This window comes from Odocoileus virginianus, chromosome 12 (genome assembly GCF_023699985.2).
Source record: "Odocoileus virginianus isolate 20LAN1187 ecotype Illinois chromosome 12, Ovbor_1.2, whole genome shotgun sequence".
Lineage (NCBI taxonomy): Eukaryota > Metazoa > Chordata > Mammalia > Artiodactyla > Cervidae > Odocoileus > Odocoileus virginianus.
Genome location: NC_069685.1, coordinates 59,721,871 through 59,730,673, shown reverse-complemented (window position 1 = coordinate 59,730,673; position 8,803 = coordinate 59,721,871). Strand labels below are relative to the sequence as shown.

The 8,803-nt window shown below is 42.4% G+C and overlaps 1 protein-coding gene across 4 annotated transcripts in view; it reads left to right on the top strand.

Moving 5' to 3' along the window:
• The first annotated feature begins 651 nt into the window (after positions 1-651).
• MYO1H (myosin IH) overlaps positions 652-8,803 on the top strand; it is an 89,618-nt gene continuing 81,466 nt past the window's right edge. For all 4 annotated transcript variants that reach the window (XR_011490723.1, XM_070475439.1, XM_070475438.1 and 1 more), the window contains exon 1: positions 652-828. The gene's annotated coding sequence lies outside the window, so the exon portion shown is untranslated. The remainder of the gene's footprint in view (positions 829-8,803) is intronic.

The following is an 8,803-nucleotide window of genomic DNA, read 5'->3' as shown; positions in this document are numbered from 1 at the left end:
TCTTTTGAAGTAACAGTCCTTTTCATCCAGGTATAATTTTATATCTTTAGGATGGTTTGGAAAGGAAGTCTCTCTTCTGAAAACTGGCAGATTCAGTAAAGCTTTTAAAATAAAAGGCAGACGATCTTGAGTTTCTGCAGACTCATGCACTATGGGAAAAAAGGAGCAAAGACTTCTCCCTAAAAGAAGATAGTTGTTTAAGTTAGAGATTCAGGATGTCCTGGGCAGTTCCTTGGAATCCCCTTTTCCTCAGGAACTTGACCTCTCTGCAGGGGTTTTGGTTGGCAACTACCGTTTCCCTAAAGACTGGAGCTTTTGAGTTCTTTGCTCCAGGATTGGTTGGTGAAAACATTGCCACTCAAACGCCTACTGTTAGAGTTATTCAGAAAACCTAGGTAACTTGGCAGAAATCCTTCTTTTGTTAGGTTAATGTATCTTCTCCCTTTTATAAATGTATGGTAATTCTCAAACCTGCTGGATTAGAGCAGTCACCTGGGGTGAAATTAGAACCATAAAAGGGAAGAACAGGGGAATCCTCTAACAAGACTTTCTGGTAATTCTTTGATTAAGTGTGCGCACCTGTACTTGATGATCTCACTGAGTTACATAAAGATGACTGATTCTACCCTTTTTTTCTTTTTTGAAAGAATGTGAAATTCACCTGCTTCCATGGCTATATGGCTGCTTATCATTTGCTTCTGGTTACCAAGAACCTCAGATCGATTCTGATTTTGCAAGCGGACCTGCTTCCCTGCTAGCAAGATGTCCCAAAGCCTCAACAGTCCTCTGACTACCAAGGGAAGGCAGAACAATAAGTATGAACAATAGGTATGAACGTGGCTTCTCTCTTGCTCTTTGGTTTGACGTAACAGAGACTGTTTCAACTTGGGCCAGTGTTTCTGAAGTTGTGGTAGTTGAGCAGTATATTATTTGCCTGGTCTGTTCAGAGCTTGGGTGCCCACGACTATGTAAGAAATGTTTGTTTGTGATGTTGATTATGAGCTTAAAACCAACTCCGTCATAGCTGGAAAGACCAGTTCCTCACAACAGTGTGTAGGAACAGAGTTGGTATGGAAGGATTAAAAACTACTCAGCAAGCTTCCCCGGTGGCTCAGTGGGTAAAGAATCCGCCTACAATGCAGGAGACCTGGGTTTGATCCCTGGGCCGGAAGATCCCCTGGAGAAGGAAATGGCAACCCACTCCAGTATTCTTGCCTGCAAAATCCATGGGCGGAGAAGCCTGGTGGGCTGCAGTCCAGAGGGTCACAAGAGTCGGACAGGACTTACCAACTAAAACCACCAGCAAGTTTAAAACAGGTTTTGTTTGACCAAGTAGCAATTCCATATTGTTACAGACTACGACTGCTTCTTCTTTCTACTAAGCTCTTGGCTTTTGCTTTACTTATTGTTCTGATTTTCTGGCAGTGAAGGGGCAAGGGGAACGTGGTCAGAGATAGATGATCTGTAGCAATAAATAATCACTTCTCTTTCTCCCACTCTGATTCACTGATTGGCATAGTGAACCACGGGACATGTCCACGAAGCAGAAATATCAAGGTTTTTTTTCAGGTACAATTATATTAGAACAACCCCTCCAGGCCACAGCACCCAGGCCTGTATCTGGCACACAGGATGCTTATAGGCTTAAAAATTTTTTTCTTGCTTCATCTATTGCCAAAAAACAAAAACAAAAACACCTAATCAGGTGGTATTTTCTTAAGAAAGTTTTCAATTGAAAAAGCATACCCAGGGTTCACTACCGAAAGTTGATGCTGCCTCTTACAGTAATTTCTGATTCTCATTTCCTAAGAAGTCGGTTCCACGGCACCGTGAAACGCCTGTTTGATGTCTAAACACAGCTTCCTCAGATGGGGAGGACAGAATGGGTTTTTTTTTTTCCTGTGGGAGACCATGAAAGTACCCTGGCTGTTGATCTCTTTTGCTCCTGTTAGCATGACTGATATGTGTATTATGGTTCTTTGGAAGCATGTTTGTAGAGGAACTGCTGCTTATCATTGTTGGCCTACGTCTTATTTAACAAAAGGATGCTAAACCCTTGGATGTTTCCAGGAAAGGAGTACTCTAAGATTTTTGAATCTAGATGATACCCTATTGCCTCCAGTTCCATCACTGCCCTGTGCTATTCCTCAGAAAGGTTGTTGGCAGCTAATAAATTCAGCCTTTTGTTGAATGGCACCCTTGAATGTGCTCCAAGCAGGTTGCTGGAGTTTTCTCTTTCCCTTTATAATACTCTAATTTAGTTGTTGTTTGGGTGATGTCTAGGCATTCCTTTTATGAAGTTTTTTTCTTTGGAGTATGTTTTTGTTTGTTTGAAAATTTGTGTGTTGAAAGAATAAAACCCAGAGGGCTTTTCACCTGTGACTCCCCCAAAGCTAAATTGAGATCACTGGGTTATAAGATTCCAGGGCTTATTTTAACCAGGATAAGAAAAAAACTTTCTAACAGTGACAGCAGCTCCAGGCTAGCCCGTCACCTCTGACTGTAGAAAGTGCCCTTCTCCCAGCTGTTGATACAGAGAGTGAGAAGAGGTGAAAGGGGCTCACAGACCAGAGACAAGTGGGATTAAGAGGCCCACCCAGTGCCAAAATTCTGTGGAATTCCACACCTTATCCTTGAATGTCGGTGCCAAGTCCAAGTACTGTAGCTATTTTTCTACTAAAGTTGAACAAGCAAGTTTCTGTTGCTTTAACAAATGTATAGAGTCCATGGAATTCTCCAGGCCAGAATAGTGGACTGGGTAACGTTTCCCTTCTCCAGGGGATCTTCCTGACCTAGGAATCGAACCAGGGTCTCCAGCGTTGCAGGTGGATTCTTTACCAGCTGAGTTATCAGGGAAGCCCATAACAAATATAATTACACCTAATTGTGATGATGGAGAGGAGTACAAAAATAAATCCGTTGAAAGGAAAAAATGCGATATCAATTTCATCGTATATATCTTGGCAACGACCATACTGAAACTATCAGGAAGTTGTCTTTCTATTTGGCTTAAGTTTAAATATCCAAGTAGAGACTAAAACGGGCTCCTAGAATAAAAAATATTTTAAAAAGCTGGGTATATCTCTTGGTGAGTATGACTATCTACATTATTATAATGCTCACTTTCTGAATAAAAAAAATGATTTATCAGATTGTTTGGCATCATCTTGACTTGAAGCATGTTTTATTTTTGGAAAGCAAATAATTGCAGGCATCTTAACATAGCAATTCCACCTGAGTTGAATATTTAGAACCATCCATTCCCTGCCGACTCTGTACATGCGGGGACAGCACCCTGGGAGGAGGGCCTTTGTAATGGCTCAGCTGTGAGGCCAGCCAGGGTTCAAGTCTCAGTGCTGCCCCTCCGTGTGTCAGTGGCTTTGGGATGAGTTATTCCTGCGACTTTGCTTCCCTGTTTCTAAAAAACTCCACCCACCCTTCAGGGCTCAGTGAGGCTTGGAGACCACACCCAGTGTATAGGAGATGCTCAACCAGTGACGGCTGTGTTTCCAGATTGACTGTGTATTCGTTAAAGTCCTTATTCTGCAGGTAGATTCTCCTGGAGCAAATAAGGAATCAACTGAGTTACTCTGGGAAACTCTCTCAACCTTGACAATCAGTCGAGTCTGTGCTGTATTTAAGATGGGTAACCAGCGAGGACCTACACACAGCAAAGGAACCCCACTCAGAGTTATGTGGCAGCCTGAATGGGAGGGGAGTTTGGGGGAGAAGGGATGCATGTATAGGTGTGACTGAGTCCCTTTACTGTCCCCCTGAAGCTATCATGACATTGTTAATCAGCTATACCCCAATACAAAAGAAAAAGTTTAAGAAAAATCAATAGAGTCTGGATTTACCACAGCTCTCTCATAATCAGAAAGGTTGTACCACCTTTTTCTGGCATCTCGGGAGAAATTAGGCTCCCTCAAAATAATGCCATTTTAGGTATAAAAAAATACCCAAGGTGCTTATCTTCTGCCCCCAATCATAGTTTTACCCAATCCAAGCCCTTCGTTTACCCACCAGGAAATCCATTTAGCAGTCGTCATGCAGGAATTCTATCATTGATTTAATCTGGTCCCTCTGCATACTTTGTCGTGTGTGTGTATGTATTTTCTCATTGTGTACAGAGTATATGGCTGCAGCCTCTCCATCTGTGTTCTGGGTATAGTTAATGTGCCGTTCCACATCTACTCTGAGTCTGCATTATCAGACAGCCCTGTGGCGGTTACTCATTCTATATTCTGATTTCTTTGTATGTCTTTTTCTGTTGGCTTCTAGCAGGCGTCCTCAGCCAGGGGGCTGCAGGCCACACGCAGCCACAAGCACGCTTTGTTTGGCTCATGGGCTTTCTTTCTAAAAACTTTTGAATTAGAAGCCGGCATTGGAAAATCTTCAAGCTGGGATTTCCAGCTTTTCCTGAAAAATCTGAAAAGTTGGATGCACTAGGCCCATGATCCCAAGAGGGAGCCCTTGGCTGAGATGGAATGCCGCTGCCCCCTCCCCCACCTTAGAGGGATGCTCACATGCTCTCCAGGTTGCCACAGGCTCTACCACTCCTTATTGCCCAACCCCAGGCCAAGGTCCTCGCCACTGGCCTCTGACCACGTGTTTGTGGGTCTTTGTTGTTTTTCTTGTAATAATGAAGACAAAAGTGAAATGGATTTTGTGCCCGTGATGCCGTCAGAACCTCAGAAAGATTGTCAACAGCTAATAAAAATAGTAGGTTACCCTTTTTGGAAAACTTACTCTGTTGGATGATGTGTTAAGTGCTTTGGGCATCTTTCTTGGTCCTCACAATGCTGTGAGGTGGGTGTGATTGCACCCACTTGAGAGATGAGGAAATAATCCAGACTTGGTTCACGTTGTCTGTTCTACCTGATGGTGTCAGAGGATGGGAAGAAGTGGTATGGGGGGCCCTGCCCTCCAACTCTTCTGCAATCAATGGTTTCTGATGGGCAAGCCCTTTTAGGCATCTTTGTAAATGATGCATAGCTTGGGACAAGGCACATCCCACTGAGATGGATGATGTTCCATCCCAGGGAATTGTTGGTCCCCACATAGGTCCCATAGATGTCATGTATTTAGTTTATGGGGCAGATTATAATAAAAATTGAACAAAGTTTGTAACTTGAATTGCTTCCAACATCTCAACCATCTGATCCGTAAAAGGAACATTTGAACTCACCCTAAAATGTTCCTGGGCAGAAGGGGGTGGGGGAAGGGAATTTTTGCATTTGTTTCAATCTAGTGGAAAGGCTTCATTCTTAGTAAAATGCACACAAATGTCTCAATATTTGGTATCCTGGCTGCCATTAGATTGCTTTCAAATAATATTCTCTTCTAGATGACATAGTTTGAAATTCATAGCATTAAACCTTTTTGGAGTAACATCTTTTGTGTAACAAACCAAGACATGGAAAAAAATATTCTCTGCACATTTGGAGCCAGCTCTTTTTAGTATCGAAGACTGATTTTGGAGGCTCCTCATTTGTCTACAAAAAACTTTTAACAGTTCTTTGCCCAACAGAGTTTTGTTTCGTTTTTACTGTAAACTCCCTTATTCTGCAAACACCAAACAAATCTAAGTGGTTTTAAAAGACTGTTAAAAAAAAAAAGACTGTTCAGACAACTTGCTCCCTTTTATAACTACTACAGGTTCAGATACTGTTCCCCAGGAATAAAAAGCAGTGTATTCCTTTCATAAGACCCGTTCCCAAGGCTCTGGACTGCGTTTTTTTCCATATCTTTATTTGTGTCTAAAACGAAATGAATGTGAAACAGTAGCACACAAACTTTTTGCTTTTCATTGCAAGGTAACAATCCCGGCTGTTTGTTTTAGAAATGGTAATGTTGTATCATTGTAACAAATTATACTTAAAAATCATTTAGTGTGAAATTGCAGATTAATCCCATAGGGACAGGGTATTAACAATCACCCAGCCCTTTGGAGCATACAGATGGTGAATCTGGGATTTACAATAGGAACAATCACTGATTACATGCATGGATGTAACGGACAAAAAGACCTCCACAACCTCAGCCTGGAGAATGCGGTGGAGGTCCTAGCGCCTGACTTGTTTGGGGTGCTCAGTGTCTAAGGATGCCTGCGTTTCAGCACCTAGCCTGCCCCAGATTCTACAGTGCCTCCTGCGTGCCCTGAAACCTACCCCGCGCATGTGAGAAGCGTCCTGTCAGTGTGCTTAGCTCGAACTCTTGTAAATTCCACTAGACTTTGCATATAGAGCGACTTCGCAGTGGGGCATGCAGTGGGAATTTGGCAGAGGACTCGTTGTCAAAACCCAATACTGGCTATTCACTAATTGCTGTGTGGACTAGGGGCTGGGGAGGTTTCCCTGCTTCAGAAATTAATCTGTGTGAGAAATGAAAAGCTCTCTTAAATACAATGCCTCTGATTTTGAAACTGTCAGTCTGCAGAGCTCAGACTGCAAACCCCATGACATGCTTTCTGTTGAGAGTGAAAACAGCACCCTCATACACACATCCTTGAATACAAACCATGTTACAGTAAGCGACCAGCCAGCATGCTGTGGCTTCCCAGGTGGCGCAGTGGTAAAGAATCCGCCTGCCAATGTAGGAGATGCAAGAGACTCAGGTTCAATCCCTGGGTTGAGAAGATCCCCTGAAGGAAGAAATGACAGCCCACTCCTGTATCTTTGCCTGGAAAATGCCGTGGACAGAGGAGCCTGGTGGGCTACAGTCCATAGGATCGCAGAGTCAGACGTGACTGAGCTATTGAGTAGAGCAGCAGAGAACAGTGTGTTCTTGGGACTCTGAATGAAGTAAGGCTGTTTTCTTTTTACTTATAGTTTTAACAGCTCTTTATAAAATTTAAAAAAGAGCATAGCCATTTCAGTGGTAGTTAAGATGCATACGCAACATCTACATAAAACCGTGTAAGTTCTCTCCCCAAGATCTCTGTTTGATTTCATATATAAAGGTAAGGAATAATTTTCCAAGCAGGAGAAAACCCAAGAACCTGAATGCTTTAAAGAACTTAGCATCATTGTCTTAGCTTTTTAGAATTTGTTTCTCAAAACCAAAGCAAAACCTCTATCCAAATGAATTGTTTAAACATTCTGTTCCCAAACACTGTATTGTTACAGAGCTCAGAACAAAAGTACGCGTGAACACTGTTATGTCTGACTCCAGAAACTGCCTTGCTTGTAAGTGGATGCACCCTACACACGTTTCATCGCTTTTTCTGAGCCCAGGGGTCTGAGACGGCCGTGAGTCGGCTGAGTGATAACGGCCGTGTCCTCTGGACCAGTTAATTGCCGCCCAGAAGGGCCTGGCAGCCCCGTCTTGAGGGGACGCTTGGAAGCTTCTCCGGATTACTCTAGAGATGCTTGGCAACTGGTCCTCAGTTCAGCTGTTTCTCAGGTGCTGGGTTGGATAGGCACTTGTTCAGAATGATCAATGTGGCCTTTGTGGTCATAAATATCAATGACATTAGTAACACCGAGGCAAGACTCATTCCTTGTAAAAAGCCTGTCAAGTTTGAAACATGTTAAAGTATGAAGTTCAAAAGGTATAGTTATTGATACACTGTTTAGAAAAGCAAGGGATGGCCCAAAAAAATGGATTATAACTGACCCTTTAAATGTCCATGAATACATACTGACATAAATGATTGAAGAAAAATAGATAAATGGGAGAGACACAAGAAATGTTCTTCATGGAAGATCTCAAATGTGTATATATTGGGTTGGCCAAAAAATTCATCTGAAGTTTTCCATAACATTTTACAGAAAAACCCAAACAGACATTTTGGCCAACCCAATACATCATCTGCCCTCCAGGAGGTGACTATAGTTAACAATTCTTTCTTCTTTCCTCCCCCATCCCTGTGGGGCTGGTCTTAGTGATTTGCCTCCAAATAATAGTGTATAGATGGGAAAAAATAGTAATGTTGTAGGAGAGCATCCAGGTACATACAACCTTAACCAAGAGGTGAAGGTTAACATCAGCAATGACATGTGGATCCCATGGACCCCTGATGAAATGGGGTGAGAAGACATATAGCATCTTTACTTCTGTGATATTCTTTCTAAAATCGCTAATGGCTATCTACTGATAAGGAGAACATTCTACAAAATACCTTACCCATGCCCTTTAAAACTGGCAAGATCATGAAAAATAAAGAATGAGAAGGTGTTCCAGATCAGAGGGGACTGGGTAGGGATGACAGCTCAAGGCAGTGTGGTGTACTTTCAGGGTTGGGTCCTGGAAGAAGAAAGGGGCTTAGTGGAAAAAACTGGTAAAATCTGAATTAAGTCTGGAGCGCAGTTAATAGAAATGTCCCACCTGCAGTTTCTTAGTTGTGATAAATATACCACAGGAATATGAAATAGTATAGAGGAAACTGGGTGAGGAGTAGATAAGAGCTCTCTGTATAATCTTTACAACTTTTCTGTTAACCTAAAATCACCCCCAGTTTATTTTAAATCAAGTAAATGTCACACACATGTTCATAGCCTTCTTGAAAATAGCCCAGAGGTGGAAGCAACCCATGTGTCCACCAATGGGTGAATGGATAAACAGAACTCAGTAGGATCCAGCCTTAAAAAAGAAGGATGTTTTTAAACAGACATTCTCCAAAGAAGACATACAGATGGCTAACAAACACATGAAAAGATGCTCAACATCACTTATTGTCAGAGAAATGTAAATCAAAACCACAATGAGGTACCATCTCACACCAGCAGCAGAATGGCTGCTATCAAAAAGTCTACAAACAATAAATGCTGGGGGCGGGGGGTGTGGAGAAAAGGGAACCCTC